At 30.9% G+C, this 19,159-nt stretch overlaps 1 long non-coding RNA gene across 1 annotated transcript in view; it reads right to left on the reverse strand.

Annotated features, from left to right (window-relative positions):
* Positions 1-3,264: 3,264 nt before the first annotated feature.
* The window catches only part of LOC134727194 (uncharacterized), a 33,454-nt gene continuing 17,559 nt past the window's right edge, over positions 3,265-19,159 (reverse strand). The window contains exons 2-3 of the long non-coding RNA XR_010108736.1: positions 4,848-4,931; positions 3,265-3,901 (exon numbers count right to left, since the gene is read on the reverse strand). This is a non-coding gene — a long non-coding RNA (uncharacterized LOC134727194). The remainder of the gene's footprint in view (positions 3,902-4,847; positions 4,932-19,159) is intronic.

Here is a 19,159-nt window from a genome sequence, read left to right on the forward strand (position 1 = left end):
TTTGAATGTTTTTTTTAAAGACTTGCCACCTTGGTAAAATTTGAAAGACCTTACAACTGCTTTATACCAAGAGACGATATCTATAGACGAAACGTAACTGTATACCGTCTGAAGTATTAGCCTAGTATCTTCAATTCTTTTTTACTCTTTTTTTCATATTTTAGATGTCTTGTGACCTTGGCATGCTATAGTTATTAAAACCTATTAAAAAGCATACCTCTTTTTTAATTCTTATAAAATTCATAAACTCCTTAACTTATTGTTTATAAAAATTGCTTCACTTCCGAAGCACTGGCCAATGACAGAAAACACTATCAATGGAAAAAAGTCTTTCAATACCCATTGTTACTCATTGGTATTAAATGTAAATCTAGTATGCAGAACTTTTTTCACTGAAGCACTTTTCTGTATTAACCTAGCTTCACCAAGAAAACTCCGAGCTTAGAGAAGTCATAGAAGTACTTTGTATCAATCCTTCCCAAAAACGTATTTAATTTATATCTTAAATTAGTGAGTAGTCACTGTCTTTTGTTGATGACCATGAACTATCTTAGAACAGTCACAATGACTTAACAAATTTTCAATATTCAACGTAATATATCATTATGAAATATCTATAATTTAGTACCACTAATTGTAGCGTCTCCTTATCTGCGCGTGCCTAAAAATCAAACACAATCATGCGAGAATTCATTACCCAGAGATAAATTATTTCAGCTTTATCCAAAATGACAAATTTATCATCGAGAAAGGGATATTAGGGGCAGTATTATAATTCAGGTTTGTCAATTACCAACAATTTATGATAGAAAGTTAAATCTTGTCATCTTATCATAGTTGCACGTCCTAGCTGGAGTGTAGTAACGTGAATGGTGACACGGATTTGGAGACTAACCCCATGGATTTCTTACACTATCAATAACAATAGAACCGTACATACAACTTTCGGGTGTGAAGTACTACCACATATATTTATTAGCTTTTCTTTTCAAACTGAATGGAAAATAAAACAAAAATTGAAATTTATAACCCATAGCTAGTTTTATTCGTTTCCTAGATTTAGAATTATCTTGAAGATTGGACGCGTTGTGTATGCATCTTGTGCCAAATGTAAAATATAATTTGTTTAAAATCAAACAATGCAATTTAATGATACATAGCAACTTTAATGAAAATAAAACCATAGTTTGTAATTTAAAAAATGGTTTTATAGTTTTGTTTATTGTGAATATTTCTTAAATTCATATAATTTAGAACAAAGAGGGCTTTAAAACAGACTTTCATAGTTGGAGAAAAAATTTAAAAAAGGTATTATATAATAATAATTATAAAAGAGTGTCTTTTATTTCTGATAACCAAGACCCTTTACTAAAATGTGGAGGGCTTATTTGAGCGCTTCCATATATTATATTTTTGATAATATTTTAGAAAATCTTAAAAAAAGATGTAATAACAAGAATTAATTTATATGAATTTTTGAATCCAAAATAAAAAAATCAAACAATTAATTAAACAAAAACATTTTCAATTACACAATGCTTTCAAAATACATATAATTTTAATGTATTGTTATAAGTGACTTTATGTCGTGAAGAAAACTATATCTGGAAAGGAAAGAGACATGCATGGAGAGAAATATAAGTATGATGGAAAAAAAGGGCGAGCGTATTGAGCCTTCCGAAAGGTTTAGGACGACATCAAAAGTTCAATGTAATATAAAAAAAAAAAATCACATAGTTTTTTCACAGATGTCCATGTATCCATTCTTCTACACCACCAAAATGTTCTGGAAGCCTAACATTTCTGTCCCAAATATTTGTTTGATTTCTTATGAAATGTTTTTGCCAAAAATGCTCAGTCTTCATATTAAAATTTCCGTCGTGGGGTAGTTTATTACAAAGGATTGCATCTTAAATACAAAATAAATCAAGAGATTTATTAGTTTGAAGGAAACACCTACTAAGAACATAGGCAAAACCAAATCTAGACGTCAGACTCTATTATTTAGCTCCGTAAAAGTCCCTGATTTTGGATGGAAATTGGCAATTTGAAGTGTGATATTTTACAAATAACTTTTGAATAAATAAGCCTATATAGAATTAATATAGAATTGTCATTTGAACTGTTTAAACTTAAATTAGTCAGTATCATTTTGTTTACTTTAAAAATTGACATTCATTTATCACGTTTAAATTATAATTTCAGGAAATGAAATATTTGGTGTACCCCGGAGACTGAGAAATGTAACATTAGTTACGGAACTATGACCCGTATTACATCTTGATCTTATTAACTTGCTTTCACAGAACAACATCTTTATTATTGTATTTTTTCTCAAGAGAGAAAATTCAAGTAAAAAAATATGAAGCCGTCCATTCAAACTTGCAATTAAAGTTCTGTTCTATTTGTTTTGTACATAAAAATGTAAACAACGACAACACACTGACTAATCGAATTTTGATTCTTAATCTATTTGTATAATAACAATATTTCAAAACCGTTTTTAAGGTATTGGGAACATTGGAAAATGGAAATGCCATATTTTGGATAACTCCAGAAAATTACAACCTGCTTACTACATTTATCAAATGCTCATTACTTAACAAAAAGGTATTTTGGTCACTTGTGGAGAGTTGTCTTATTGGCAATCATATCACATCTTCGTTTTGTTAATGTCTATGCACTGCCACACATTGTTACTGTTATGATAATTTCAGACAAACGTTTGTTTGTTTATCATGCAAGCATCAAATTAAAACTCAGTCTCAACATAATGGCTACTAACCAAGAAAAAGAAACCAAAGCTATGGTCACCTATGAGGACAGAGCTGAATCATGGTCGTTGTCTTTAAGTATCATTGCTGTACAGATCATCATTTGACAAACTAGTATGTAATACCTCAAAGTTTTGAAAATCAAAATTTCTTGTGTACGCACATGCATGTATGTTCTTTCCTTTGTGAGCTGTATGTATCTAACGAGTATGGATGCCCCTGATTGTACTGTAGTGTTTAGAATTCCATATTTTACTGTTCGGAATTATGGACTTTTTTTTTATATTAGTACAAACTAGGCACTTCAATTTTTGTTATGTTCTGTCAGTAATAAGGTAGAAAAACCAATGTAAACTACAACGTTATATATTAGATTGTACTATATCTGTTTTGATAGAATGATACAAATGTGATGTACTTAAGTAATTTAGATATTAAAGATGACAAAATTGATGAACATGTTTTATTAAATACAGAATACCAACGGATCGAAATTGAAAGGAGGTAAATATACACTGAAGTAAATACCATAATAGACAGGGATCCAAGAAAACAATGGCGTTTCGACAGTCTACGGTAAATTCAGTTGCTTACTGTTTATGTTCTTTGCAAAATACTCCATAATTATGATTTATACAAAGTATTTACAAAAGAACAATTTGATGACAAAATGCAGCATCATAAATAGCAGAAAACATATTCTTCCCGAAATAAAAAAAACTATTTTGCCATAATTCACACAAACAAAGAGTTGAGACTCAAACATGAGTGAATGCAGACACCTACCGTAATTCAAATTATCGACAGATAGTACTAAGATGAGAATTAAAAAAAATGATTAACTACAATTGTAAAAAAATAAATTCCACACCAATACCATTCAGTTCTAAAACGAATGTAAGTGCAAAACGAATCCAGTTTCAAAACACGTTTTATTCCAACACTCAATTTACAAAACAGTCACGCTCCAACTACAGCTAAAACACATTCGAAATCTTTTCTTTTTGGTGCTCTTTTTTGTACACGTCGATTTTCAGACTAAGGCATTGTGAATACCACTGGAAGAATGTCATAGTTTTCTTCACTGTTTTGATTACTGTCGCAGGATAGGCTGAGGTAAAATTCGCCTGAAAATAATGATAATGAAAAGATTATTTAAATAGTATGTAAGCATTTTTGTGGAATAATGAAGTTTGTAGTAATTGAATTTTACTCAATGAACAGAGATATTGATATGTCAATTATGTTTTTAAAAGCACACATAACACACAAACATGTGGTAAAGTAATAAATACTTGGTATTTGTCAAAGGTTTGCTTGAAGGCCAAAACTTACATTTGGATAAAAAAAAAATCTGCTAAATAAAGGCAACAGTAGTATACCGCTGTTCAAAACTCATAAATCCGTGGACAAAAAACTAAATCGGGGTAACAAACTAAAACAGAGGGAAACGCAATAAATATAAGAGGCTAAATTCAAACAGGATGAAGCAATCAAAATTTGGACAATAACTTTTAAAATGTGCTATGACGGAAAGCGCCAAAAGTTTGGTCTTGTAACAGTTAATCTGTGGACTCCTTAAAGAATTGCCGTAATGGTTATTCTACTTGTAGAGAGGTTGGAACTTTTCCTACATTAACCATCGGCATAAACGTCTATATACTATCCGGACGTGGTTGCATATCTATACATTGGTCCCCGAATAAGCGCTAAATGAAAGCTCCAGGTCGATGCCTTACCGCTATGTCGAAGAAACTTTAGTTTCTTTATCATGAATTTTTTGAAGCATTTTATAAAAAATATGAAAATAGGACACAAGCATTTCACGTATAGGGTGCAACTAAAAAGAAAGTATCGTCTAGTTAAATCAGTGGAAGATATAGAGACACTCAGTACTCTGTAAATGGTGGGCGAAACTTAAATTCTTTTTTAAACTTGTTGTTGCTTTGTTTTGACGCAAAGGTAGTCAGCATAACTGATTATAACTAAAACAAAATTAATAATCTCATTCAGTCATCGATTGGTCTCTTTTGATGCAAATTACCCCTGAAAAAATACCACAACAAAACGAACCTGTAAATCATATCTGATCTGTTGCATCACTGGATACCACTTAATGGGATGACATCAAGTACTATTGACATTCCCTAGAACATCCTACGAAAAAAAGTAAAATTTATGAAATATTTTAAATGATAAAGCCAGCTCAATATGAAATGCTGAAAAGCAGATGTACATTCAATAGACAATCAGCTAATGAAGATCGTAGAACCTAAATAAACACCGAATTTTCTATAATATGATAACACTGAGGGAAAAACTCGTGTAAGGAATATTTTAGAATGTTTTAAAAATTGTCATCGAGGTATCAATACTATTGAAATACATAAGACAAGCCCACTTTTGAAAATACACATGCGAGTTTTACTGCATGAACAGATTTTTTGGGTTACATTTTTGGCGGTATTTCTGTGTACACTGTTGTTGGTTTTTTTTTATCTAGAAATAGTTTCATATCCCTTCTTCGATGAAAAAAGGAACATATGTAAAAAAAATTGCGAATCTTTTTCTATTCAAAAAACATTGTCATTGTTTAAAAATACGGTTAACAAACAAATAAGCAAACAATCAAACAACATAAGAACGAATAACAAAACATAAAATTAACCAGCAATAAAATTATTGCTCTAATTTCAACAGGTTGAAAAGCTAAGAAAAATTAAAATTTATTTTTTCTTAGTATTTTAGACAAAAACTATGGCTTTGCTTTTGGCTAGGTTTTGAAAAGAGTTATTTTTCAATATGAAAGGATATATTGTATGCTACTTTTTTGAACTGGCAATTACACCTTTTCGATTGCTTGGGTCCGAAGCTCTTCACTGGATACACTGGGACTAAAACATTTAACAACTTATAAACTGAGCTCACCCCCGCTTTCTGTGAGTGTTATGAGTTTGAAAGTCTCTCTAGTATCTTTCGCCCCTCTTTTAAAAGTAAGAATTGTCTGTAATTGACAATACTGTTCTAGTGACGCAACAGTCATCAATTATACTTTTTAGTTTTACTATAAAAAGCATACAAGGAGCACAGTTTTCAAAAATAATATATGCATGAATATATATTCAAGTAAGATATTATTATATTTAATATATATTTAATTTGGTTTAATGTCGCGTGCCTATAAAAGAAGTCAGATACATTTATAAAAAAAACGCAATGTTTTTTGTTTTGATTCTGCAAACTCCACGGACATATGTCGTGTTAACTTCTTGTACAATTCACGATTTAATACGTTATATCAAATCTCAATATAAACGTATTCATATAAGATAAAGTTTATGTTTTAACTTGGTTCAGCAGAATATCTTCCTTATAAACCATGGAAGATTAATCCAACCCAGATTTCTTCCATGACAGTAATCGCCATATGTGTATACTATAATTTAACCATGCCTAAGTTTGTGCCAATACCTCTATCAGTCTTAATCCCTCTGGACGCAAACTTTCAAATATTCTGAAATTTATTTTAGCTAAGAACACTTAACAGAAACGCGCTGGTAACCTTTGATTTTTAAGTTACCTGAAAATTGAAATTGAACAGTTTGAAAGTGACATGTTGTATGTTTCTGTCTACCTACTGATAAACAAACAATTCTAGTTTATTTTCCTCAACGGATGGGTCTTAAAAGAGGAAAAGTGGATAGTTGTCTCCATTTGAAAAATGCAAAATCATTTCGGCACAACAGAGGTATTTCATTTTTTTTTAAATTTCAAAGTACAAAGTAAGCAGAATATCCTTGAAAAAAAGTATTGTAATTCTAAAAATGTAACAGCTAAATAAAAAAGGACTTAACAGTTTTAAAATTACTTTAAGGAGACGGGTGTTTATATCTAGACAATATTTGTCTTAATTAAGAATATTTTTTTTTTTTATCTTTTTTCATTTCATTCTATGCAACATTTGGTTTCAAAGATAATTCCTCTATTTAGATATGTTTTTCCTACTTTGAACCATAACTGCAAAGTAAATATGTAAAGCAAAAGTCGTTTCATTCGGTTTGACCATTCTAGTTTTGCGACACCCGTGAAAAAGTAGGATTTTACTTAAGTCGATTTTTGCATAATTTAATGTCTTATATTGAGCTTTGTCCCCTGTGTGCCTGTCTAATAAAAAAAACATTTCTTCTTCCTATATAATGCCTTTTACAAAAATTATAAAATGCAGATAGTCGTTTGAATATGCAATTTATAGAAACCCGATTAGTAAATCAAAACTGCATGGCAAATTCCTACATATTCATTGAAAATATCAAAAACATTTCCTCCCCCTTGTGTTTTAAATTGTCATATTTTTTTTTGTATTTATTTATTTATATATATATATTAGTAGTCAATTCAAATGAACATTCAATTATTCTAAATGTCAATTACTTCATGTATTTTTTTCATAATATAAAATTAGTGAAGTTTACGCATTACTTATTGATTCATTGATTTTTTTTTGAAAGGACTACACCCTCCCTCAACAAAACAACAAAGCAAAACAAAACCAAAAAAAAAACCAAAAAACTTCAGTAAAAACAGAAGAGATGCAAACTGACACCAATAATTCTTAGATTTAGATTTTTATAAATAAATATAAATGAATACAACAACAATTGCAATTATATTTTCATATATTGACAAAAATGCTATCATGAAAATATTGACTATTAATAATAATATTTTATGACATGTCTGAAAAGGTGAATAAATAGAAAGCTGAAAAAAAAAATACAAATGATTATAAATAGAAATACTTAAACTTTATTTTTCCTTGCAGATAGCTCCGATATACATGTCTATATTTATCATAAGTACTAATGCGTCACTACAAAACGATATTCGAGTGGTCTTTATTCCTTGTTTATATTTCTGCTTCAATTTGGGATTTGCAAAATCTTTGAATTATCCTATATTTGTATGACTTTTAGTCCCTGTAAAATGCAACATAATCTAGCAGATCACAGCCACAGAGACTTAAGGTTTCTGATACATCAAAGGGGACGATCTTATTAAACACCTAAGACTCACTTCTTGACATGGAAATTAATTCTGTTTACAGTTTGATCAAGCTTATTGTATAAAACAAAGATTTTATATTTAAGTCATCACAAATATTTAATAGGATGAAAAATGGAAATAATTTCCGACACATCATAAGCATTCTGATAAAACTACTCAACCTTTATAACATTCCATTCATAAACAAAGGATATAAGGCATTAATTTCAAGTTTTATTCGAATAACTTTTAAAATAAGAAATGACAACGTTTGAATTTGTACTTACTTGTTGGTTACATGAAAAGTTTATTATTGTTATGCTAATGAATTAAAAATATTAATAAAAAAACGCTTTCAATTTTAAAGAATCCATCCGGATTTAACAATCAAAAGTTAAAAAATGTTATTCAAAATCCAAAAGAAAGAAACATTACATTCAGAACGTTCGTTGGATCATACTTCATCAGGAATGCAGTCAGCCATTTTTTGGCGCAAATTGAATTTCGATTTGTTTTTTTAATTGGCGCATTTGCAATATGCCCAAGTAGACATACAGAAGCCGGATTACATCTCTTGCATTAAAAGTACGTCCGAAACTACAAAATGAGTGTCAAACATTTCAAAAAATGATCTAATTAAATGAAATGTACTATTAAATATAACAGAGCTGATGAAGTAAATGTTATTTGTGTTGACCTTCCTGAAAAATTCAACAACATACAACGACACTCAGAAGCAGCATAATTCCACGAATTATATTGGTTTATTCCATTTTCAGCCCTCAAAATTTCTGGGTTAATTTGAATTGTTTTGTTCGTTTATGTGTTTGTTTTTGTTTTAAGTATATAATTACAAAGGATGCAAATTGAGCATTTACTGAAGTTTATTTCAAAGCATGTGGCTTATACCTTTGATCTTATTGCTATTTTGAAACGAATGTTGTTGTTTGCAAAAAATTACACCTGAAAGTTCAATTACTACCAGCGAGCAATTGATTAACAGAGAATGGCCCGAAAAAAGTGTGTTTTGAACAATTTAAACGTTAAATGCAATTTTGTAAACGAAAACTTTACTGGTTTGCTTTAGTACAAAACTATAATAATTTTAAAACTTCATAAGTATAACCACCCACTTATTTAAAATTTAGTTCTGATGTTTAAATGACAGGGTTATGCCTCTTTGTATATTTACAATATCGGCCTATTGCAGATTAAATTCCTGCTTACAGCTGAAATTTAACAAGAAACATGTTTAGTTAACTAGTAGTAGTTGATATTGTAAATATATTCTTTTTTAAGTTTAATAATACAAGTTTAATAATACTTAAAAATTAACTCTTGTATCTCCTTGACAATTCGTACTAGCCCATTTTAATTTTTGAATATTTTGTATTATCTGGGGGCTTACTTTGCATGCAGCATATCTCATTGTACTTTGTTTTGAGAAAGTATTTAATAGAAGACCTTTGAAAGTCTATTGCAAAATGATTTTGTCCAATGATATTACATGAACTTAAAAATAGCTATCCGTTTGCGAGGCAGTCATTTCAGTTCAATAAGTGCAACTATTTAAAACTGCTTAGGAAAATGACAGTCTTTTCAACATTTGCCTTGATCGTGAAGACGAGATCTGATTTAGAATTATTATATACTAGTTATATATGTTCGCACTTATCTTTACAACGACGCCCTTTGCAGTACCTGTAGTAAAAGCTGGATGTTTCCACCAACGTCAGTGACAGAACAGGTAAAAATTGTAAAAGACTGTCCCTGTCATTCACAGCTATTGACAGTTATACTCAGACAAATGTACAGTATCAGTTACTGAAGCAAATATATGTTATCGTCATATAAATTGATAAAACTTTGAAAAGTTATTTTGTTTCATACTTTTTTAAAAATTAATTCTGATGTTTTATAAACCACAATGATATCGACAAAATATATTCTGTAAGTCATAAAGTAAATGGTAGATAATGTCTTTGTTTCTCTTTTTATTATTATTTTAGAAATATTCCAACGAAATGACATTTATCTCTTGCATTCTATCACTTGATCATTCGGGCTCTTCAGGGTTAAAAAAGGCAACAGAAATATACCGGTATTTAAAAGTCATAAACTAAAACTGAGGGAAACACATCAACTATAAGGGGAATAACAAATTAAGAACGTGAACACTTACCTGCAACAAAACAAACGCCAACATGCATAGAAAAAAACTATTCAAACTGCCATATTCCTGACTTGGTACAGGACATTTCAAGAAAAATGGTGGAATGTTCCCAGTTTTATGGCTACAAATGTACAGTATTGATTACTAAAGCAAAGATATGTAATAGTCATATTATTTAATAAAACTTTGAAATCTTAAAACGTTACATATGTTTCAAATTTTCTTTGATATTTTATAAACCACAATGATATCGACCAAATATATTCTGTAAGTCATAAAGTAAATGGAAGATAATGTCTTTGTTTTTCCTTTTATTGTTATGTATGAAATATTCCAACGAGATGACATTTTTCTCTTGCATTCTATCACTTGATCATTTGGGGCTTTGCTGGGTTAAAAAAAGGCAACAGATATATACCGGTATTCAAAATTCATAAACTAAAACTGAGGGAAACGCATCAATTATAAGAGGTAAACAAAGCAAGAACGTGAACACTGACGCGCAACAAAATAAACGCCAACATGCATAGAAATAAACTATTTGAAAACTGCCATATTCCTGACTTGGTACAGGACATTTAAGAAAAATGGTGGAATGAACCTAGTTTATAACTAGTATGTACAGTATCGATTACTGAAGCAAAGCTATCTAATAGTAATAGTCATATTATTTAATAAAACTTTGAAATCTTAAAATGTAACATATGTTTCTCAAATTTACTTTGATGTTTTATAAATTAACCACAATGATATCGACCAAATATATCTCTAAGTCATAAAGTAAATGGTAGATAATGTCTTTTTTCTCTTTTTATTGTTATGTATGAAATATTCCAACGAGATGACATTTTTCTCTTGCATTCTATCACTTGATCATTCAGGGCTCTGCTGGGTTAAAAAAAGGCAACAGAAATATACCGGTATTCAAAAGTCATGAACTTAAACTGAGGGAAACACGTCAACTATGAGAGGGTAAACAAAGTAAGAACGTGAACACTGACGCGCAACAAAACAAACGCCAACATACATAGAAAAAACTATTTGAAAACTGCCATAACATTTAAAGAAAAATGGTGGGTCAAACCTAGTTGTATGGCTAGCCAAACCGACCGCTTATGTGGTAATATTGAAAAATATCACGAAAATGACAACCCTGCATGCCAGAAATACTGCACAAACACACGCAAGAAAACTCATCACAGAGGAACCCACAAACTGATAATATATTAGTCTACTAAAACTGATAATTGTTGATTTTTTTCTGCAAAATGCTACTTATTTGCTCATTTATAATTTACACTTTTTTTTCTTATGCACATTACCTCACAGTATTACACATACTTTTGGGGTGCAGTGGCAAATAATATAAACTGTGTTGAGAAATTTGAAGAGGCTCTTTTAATGATACTTCGTATTTCTGTCGTATATAAAAAAAAAATTATTAGTTCATAATAAAGTAAATGTTTTCGGATTCAGGCTTCTAAATGTTTTTGGATTCAGGCTTCTAAACAAAATATGGGAATCCCGGAATTCCCATAAAAAATGTAACTAAAGAAGACGTAATCGGTTGTACTATGTTATACCTTTTATAAAGAAATTTGAAAAGACTACAAAAAAAACCCATTGTAGCTCGAATCAAAATTTAAAGAGGCGTAATAAAGTACGAAGCCGAAGAGCATTGAGAACAGAAAATCCCAAAAGATTTTGCCAAATACTACTGACGTATTCTGTTCCTTGGTAATATATATAATATATAATAGATATTTGAATAATGTAACACTCATTATATAAATCTAAATGTTTTCAATCAAACAATATATATTTTTGAAATAATTGTATATGGTAGAACAACACTATATGTAAGAACTGCGATCATTTTGCTATTAATCTTTTTAGATTTACCACATACAAATAAGGTGTGTTCTGACGTAAAAATTGAGAATTGAAATAAGTAATATGTCATAAAGACAACACCCCGACTTAACAGAGAGGGAAACAGACACCAATGGGTCTTCAACGCATCAAAATTTCCCGCACTATCCACCAGAGACGTCAATGCATGCAAGCAGCAACATAAATTCTTCCGTTATTAATATGTATTGGATATGAAGACATAAGCAAACATCAATGAAACAAATATAAAAAACAACAGGTGCGAAAATGTTTTTAAAATAAAACGTTATAAATGTAATTCGTCTGAAACTCTTTTCCTGTATTAACTTTCAGCGGGAACGTTTGAATATGTTCCTTACGTCGTAACTACAATCCCCTTCCCTTTCAAGAATGTGACCTACCGAATTATACTATTTACCGGATTTGTTATCATATAAGCAACACGACGGGTGCAACATTTGGAGCAGGATATGCTCACCCTTCTGGAGCACCCGAGATCACCCCTAGTTTTTGGTGGGGTTCGTGTTGTTTATTCTTCAGTTTTCTATGTTGTGTCATGTGTACTATTGTTTGTCTGTTTGTCTTTTTCATTTTTAGCCATGGCGTTGTAAGTTTATTTTCGATTTATGAGTTTGACTGTCCCTTTAATATCTTTCGGCCCTCTTTTTGAAGCCCAACATTTGAAAGCCAATGATGTTTAAGAACCAAACCACGCGACCAGCTTCAAAAGTGTACAAGTTCAATAAAACAATAAGATGCCTAGACTGAAAATACTTAATTTTGGAACAATACGTAAATCAATAAATAGACTGAAAACAAGGAATTATGTTATAGGGGACATTCATTAGGATAGTGTGTAAAAGGTCGAAATTAAAAGCCAAAAATTCATTTGTTTTAGTTTTCTAAAACTTAAAATTTACTCTCCTTTTCGTTATCTTAATTCATGTTCTCATAGTATAGTTAAGGTTCTAACAAATCCAGATTAAAGTAAGGAGATGTGTTGTACTGCAAAAACTAGCCACCATAGTTCAAATAGCGTACATGTAATCAACTATAGGTCACAGGTACGGTTGCTTTTATCTTATTGCATTTTTATTCGCATTTTTTACATCCCACTACAAAACAGTACAACGCATTTTAAAGTGTTGATACTTAGAATTTATCTTTTCTGCACTTATAAAAAAATAGAATGCCTCAAATCTTAATTTGCAATTTGTCGACAAGTTATGAACATGAATTTCGAAACTTCATATAAATCTTCAGCGAAAGTTTACAGTATATTTTTTATTTTGCAATTTCGTCTATCATTTTAAAAAACACATAAAAGGGTGAATAGTTTAAAATCTCATCAATTTATGGAATATTAATTCACATTTAAGATTGTTCAATTTTGTTAAAATATCAAATTTGATGAAATGATTTTTGAAGCTGAAAAGCGAATGAATAAAGTGTAAAATAGTTCTTTCTATTTTTGGGACTACATTGTTTCCCTTCTTTCAATCTATCATTGGTTACTGGGGTGACATAAAAGTCGTGTATATGTGTAGGTACGTCCGTCAAAGAATCGTTTTACAAATGACGAGAGAAAACAAAATAAATGCTTCTTTAGTTTGTTTCATACCTTCGTTGTTAACAAATGTACTTTCATGTTGGCGGCAATGGTTTTCAATAACCCCATTACCGGGGAAGAAAGCATCGTTTATTCAGTGAAATGTTACACTCTTAGACTCACATTAAAAGATAGGAGTAAATCCCATTGTATTCAAGATGGAAGTCATTTTGTAAACACGGCTTAGTTCAAGAGTCGTGAAGTGACCATTTCAATACTTGGAGTTGAATATCTTTACTTTTGCACAAATGGAACCTGATAAGGAAAACTGATAAGATTTTCTGGGGTAGATATTCAGTAAACTCATACCACGAATTAATTCTTCACATAAATAAACTAAATCAATTATCTAGATTTTTAAAGTAAACACATTCATCTTGATTAGGTGCTACTTATAATGTAAGTATTTATCTAGAACTTAAAAATGTGTTTAAAGCATTAGTTGCTATATATGATACAACATGGTTGGAAATTGTTTATCATTATATGCATCCCACTTTACAATTGTAATTGTTTCTTTATGCAGATATAACTCAGACTATTTCTGGTTATAGTTACATGAAGAAAAAAAACCCACATAATTTTCTAACTTTGAAATTTGTCTTTCACAGAGGAAATAGCAATATAGCTAAACGACGTAATGGAAAAATGTCTTCAGTTTATATCTGTTATTCTGTGTCCCATATAAAACTTGAATACAGCTTTGTAAAAAGAAATATTTAATTGGTATTGTTGGGCTAACATATTTACAAAACAAAAATATAGCCTGCATGTTGAATAATGACAAATGAACATATGTTTCTCACATCGCAGTTCCTCTTTCTTTATTGGGAGAATTTGTATCAGTTGAAATAACAACATAAACGGTACTTATTTTATTGCACCAGATTCGCATTTCGACAATTATTGTCTATTCAGTAATGTTCGCGGCCAATTTATTCGGAAATACCTCATCTTCTTATATCTACTTACTAAAATATTTCCAAATCCGAACATGGAATCAGAGGGGAAAGCTGTTAATAGCATTTTTTAAAGACACAACCATTATTCATACTTCAAATATTTCCCCTATAACAAATCAGAATGGATAATAATTATTAAAAATAAAAAAATTGATATTTAGTGTCAATAGAAATGGTACTCAAGTGTTAAGGACACGTACTTGGCAAGAATAGAATACCAGTTCCAGAACATCTGAAGGATAATGCACGATTTCAAACATAGACAACTCTCGTGTAAGGTTTTCTAAGGGTTGTAGTGCAAATACTGAACTTATACCTAAACATTTGCTACAAACCAAATAAGCCAAAATTTTCAAAGCATTTATTGTTACCAAACATTGGAAATCTAACACAGGTTGATAAAACAAGGCAGCTTTCATGAACATTGGAATCTAACACCGGAAAAAGTACAATCAAATTACAAAGTATCTGGATATTTAAAAGAGGAAAAACATACAAGGCAGTTACCTAACATCAGTAAATCGAACCTAGCTCATATTATGGGGTATGATAACAAACGCATAAAAACATAAAAATATGAATTATCTTTTAAAATAAACGCTTTAATTTCAGTTGTAAGCAAAACAAAACTTTAGCTTTGATAAGCATATATGTGCAATCAACTTTCATTGGCTAAAATATATATAAAAAAGTAGATGTGGTATAATTGCCAATGAGACAACTTTCCATAAGAGACCAAATGACACAGAAATTAACAACTATAGGTAACCGTACGTCATTCAACAATGAGCAAAGCCCATACCGCATAGTCAGCTATAAAAGGCCCCGAAATGACAAATGTAAAACAATTCAAACGAGAAGACTTTAAAACTAGTTTATACAAAAAATGAACGATAAACAAATATGTAACACATCAACAAACAGACTCCTAACTTGGGACAGGCACATGTATAAAAAATATGGCGGAATTAAAAATGTTAGCGGGATTCTCCCTAACCTGGGACAATGTTGTAACAGTACAACATAAGAACGAACATTAAAAATCAGTTGAAAAAGGCTTAACTCGTCATATGGATACAAACAGAAATACTAAACAGAGTGGACGTGGCCAGGTACTTGTATATCCCAACATATATGCATATAACGAAGGATTCCTACCTCCGTTTAGCACAAATTCAATCCAGACGAAAGTTCGACCTTATCTAAATATAGTTTCTGTAACTTTACATTTATACAATCTTTTTTCATCTATCTGTTCAGATTAAATGTATGCACAATACTGGTAGAATGTTTTGATATATTTCACTCTTTGAGCAAAAATGTAGTGTTTAGAATAGTTTTAGAGCCTGTTGTGTGTGGTAGAAAATTAGCAACATTGCCAAATATTATTTTTACAAATATTATAATTATAACAATATGTTGGCAACTTATGGGGGGACCTTTTGTACTATGTTTTGTATATAGATAGATTTATTTTGACAAATTATATCCATCCATTTTTTATTACTTTTATTCAAACAGTTTTAAAAAGCTACAGAACACCTCATTAGTTCTAGTTTATTTCAAACTGACTTGAATGCAAAGAATGCAATACCAATACAAAATTAGTTTCTCTCTCATATTACACAATGTTTTGAAATATAAATAATAATTGGATGCATAAACATGTTATTATACTGCAAAGAATAAACTTCATGTGTGTGTCAGCATCACGAAAACGAGAAGCCATTAAAATCTGATAAGCCTCGGTCACACCTTACCGGATAGCTCGAACGGACGCCTAACGGATAAAAAAAGGTTATCCGTTGACAAAAAATTAATCCGTTGAGAGTCCGTTGGTGTTCTTACGGACATGTAACGAATGCCTAACGTACACACAACGGTCAATGAACGTACGTGAAACGGATACATACCGGACAGAACGGACGTCGAACGTACATCGACGGACGAGTGCCGGATAAAACGGACACCTAACGGATAAAACGGATGAACAAAATAATCTGATAATTAAAGGCAATAAACCGTGCGAAATTTCAATTGGCATTTGTCCGTTTTACATCCGGTAGCCATCCGTTTTATCCGTTATCCTTCCGTTAATGTCCGTTTCATATCCGTTTTATCCATTAGGCGTCCGGTAGACGTCCGTTGGTGAATTGGTCTACCGGACCTCCAACGGATGCATAACGGACACGTAACGGATACAAAACGGACGAGTACCGTACAAAACGGACGCCTAACGGCCGTTCAACGGACATTTTATCCGTTGGACGTCCTTCCAAAGTTTTGAACATGCTCAAAATTTTCCACCGGACAGAACGGACGTCAACGGATAAAACGGACGCTTAACAGACATGCAACAGATATGGACGGACGTCTAACGGATAAGAACGGACGTCTAACAGACATGAACGGATTGAAAAAAAAGTTATCTGTAAGGCGTCCGTTCGAGCTATCCGGTAAGGTGTGACCAAGGCTAAAATACAGTCGATGAAGCTGCTAAAACAGGTTTATTTGTATGTAACTTTCAATATTAGAATTGTTTTTTTTCCATTTTTCTTTAATATCTGATGAGAAGTTGAAGCTACAAAACAGAAAGATGACTTCCCGGAACCTTTATTTTGCTACATTTGAACTGCTGACGTTGTACTAAGTACAACAATTAATTTTGCTTTGTGTTGTCAGTAATTTCTCTTATGACGTAAAATGCTTACAGATGTCCAGGAATTGTGTAATAAATTCAATTGTATTCGTACGACCAGAACTGAAGGAGCATCCGTTCGCAAGTGATGACATCTAAGTTTATTTCATTATAATTAGCGACATGAAATCAAGGGACGTAAGGGAAAACACTCGTGTAAAAAGAAGACCAAGAATCAAAAGGACGACGACGTAGACAACAATAGGGTTTCGAACGGCCTTTAAAAATGAACAAAATCTCTCACGTATACTACTTATATATAAAAGACATGGCATGACAAAATGTAAAACAATTCATAAGAGAAAAACAATGGTCTGATTCATGATGTTTTGGAGGTCAATTTTGTAACGCTTAATTTCAACAACCTAACATATTTCCATTTTTGTTTGTATTCGGAATTAGTTACCCTTTTTTTACCCGGTTATACACCATTTTATAAGCATACACATTACATGGACCTAATGTTCTTGTGCTCATACTGAATATATTTTGAACGCACCACATATTTGTAATAGGTATGCCACTTCAAATGATTTTATGAAACTTAAGATTCTAAGAAGTTTTGTACATGAATTTGTTTTAACTTTTACATCAACATTTGTTAAACCAAATTTTTGAAACTAAACCGTCACTTACAGATACTGTATCGTTTGAGAAACTTCCAAAATTAATTTAAAAATTGATCAAAATGACATGAAGAAACTTATACTTTATTAGAGAGTAAAAGCGTAATATTATTCGATGATCTACATACAACTGATAAGGAAAATAATAAAATAAATAACTTAAAATCGTTATTAGATAATCCAAATAGCTTTATTGATTTACCGCTTGTCTTTCAATGAAATAATATTAATAGATATATTTATCCAATTTTCTTGAATTTTTTGAATTGTAGAAAAATAAAAAGAGTTAATCCCTATGGATTAACACGTTGTATTGAAATATTCCAGGTGCTCAAAAGATAAGCGTCAACTTGCTTGTTAAGGATATTATTTCTGTTTGTAGTGAAATAGTTTACTGATTTCTTTTTCAAACATAAATCAATTCATGTGTACAAACCGCCCATGGACATTTAGATATGTATAAGAGAAAACAGAGAACAAGAAACTATCAACAATGTATTGAATTAAAACTTAGTAAACAAAAAGTCTTCTTGCTAAATGAAACACACCTTGAGGCATGGTATGTTTATTAAAATTTACACATTTCTAGTCTCTCTTTGGTACTGATATGATTTATAACACACGGTTTTTTTTAATTACCCGTTTAAAAAATTAGAAATTATAAGGAAGCTAAGGTCTGAACTACCTCAGACAAATGTGATCTCAGATGGATCATTTGGCTATAATTGTTTTGTCTTTTTTGATCATATAGCTCTTCAATTTTTCTGTTCCTATACCTTCTGGGCTTTTAAATATTCGGCATGGAGTGTTCCCTATAAAGGTAAATTCAGACAAGTGATTCGGACGCATGGAAATTAAGAAGTGTTGTTTCCATTTTTTACCACTTTTTTGTGCAATAAATGATGCTCGATATTTTTTATGCATTTTATAACACGATAATTGTACGTTACAAGAACGTTCAAATCACCATGACTTGTGATGTTCATTTCTGCAGAACAAACATTGAAAAAGCATACATCTAGAGAAGCTGTATATCATTGTTAATATATACTAAATATTTCATCGTCAATGCTTGATAATTTATCGTAAATTCTAAATATATCTGTGTTCATTCAAACCAAACCCGAAGGTATGTTTTTATAACAATTCAGCGGTCTGGAAAGTAAGTAAAAAGTTAAATAACAAAAATACCGAACTCCAAGGAAAATGAAAACTGAAAGTTCCTAAAAAACGGCAAAATACAATGCTCAAACGAATGGAAAACAACTGACTTGGTACAAGTGTTTCCCTATGTAGAAAATGGTGGATTAAACCTGAGTGTATAGCTAGCTGAACCTAGAAAAAGGATAGAAGCAGAGGCAAACAGTTTAAAATGTTCTTG

This window comes from Mytilus trossulus, chromosome 7 (assembly GCF_036588685.1).
Source record: "Mytilus trossulus isolate FHL-02 chromosome 7, PNRI_Mtr1.1.1.hap1, whole genome shotgun sequence".
NCBI classification, from domain to species: Eukaryota; Metazoa; Mollusca; class Bivalvia; order Mytilida; family Mytilidae; genus Mytilus; species Mytilus trossulus.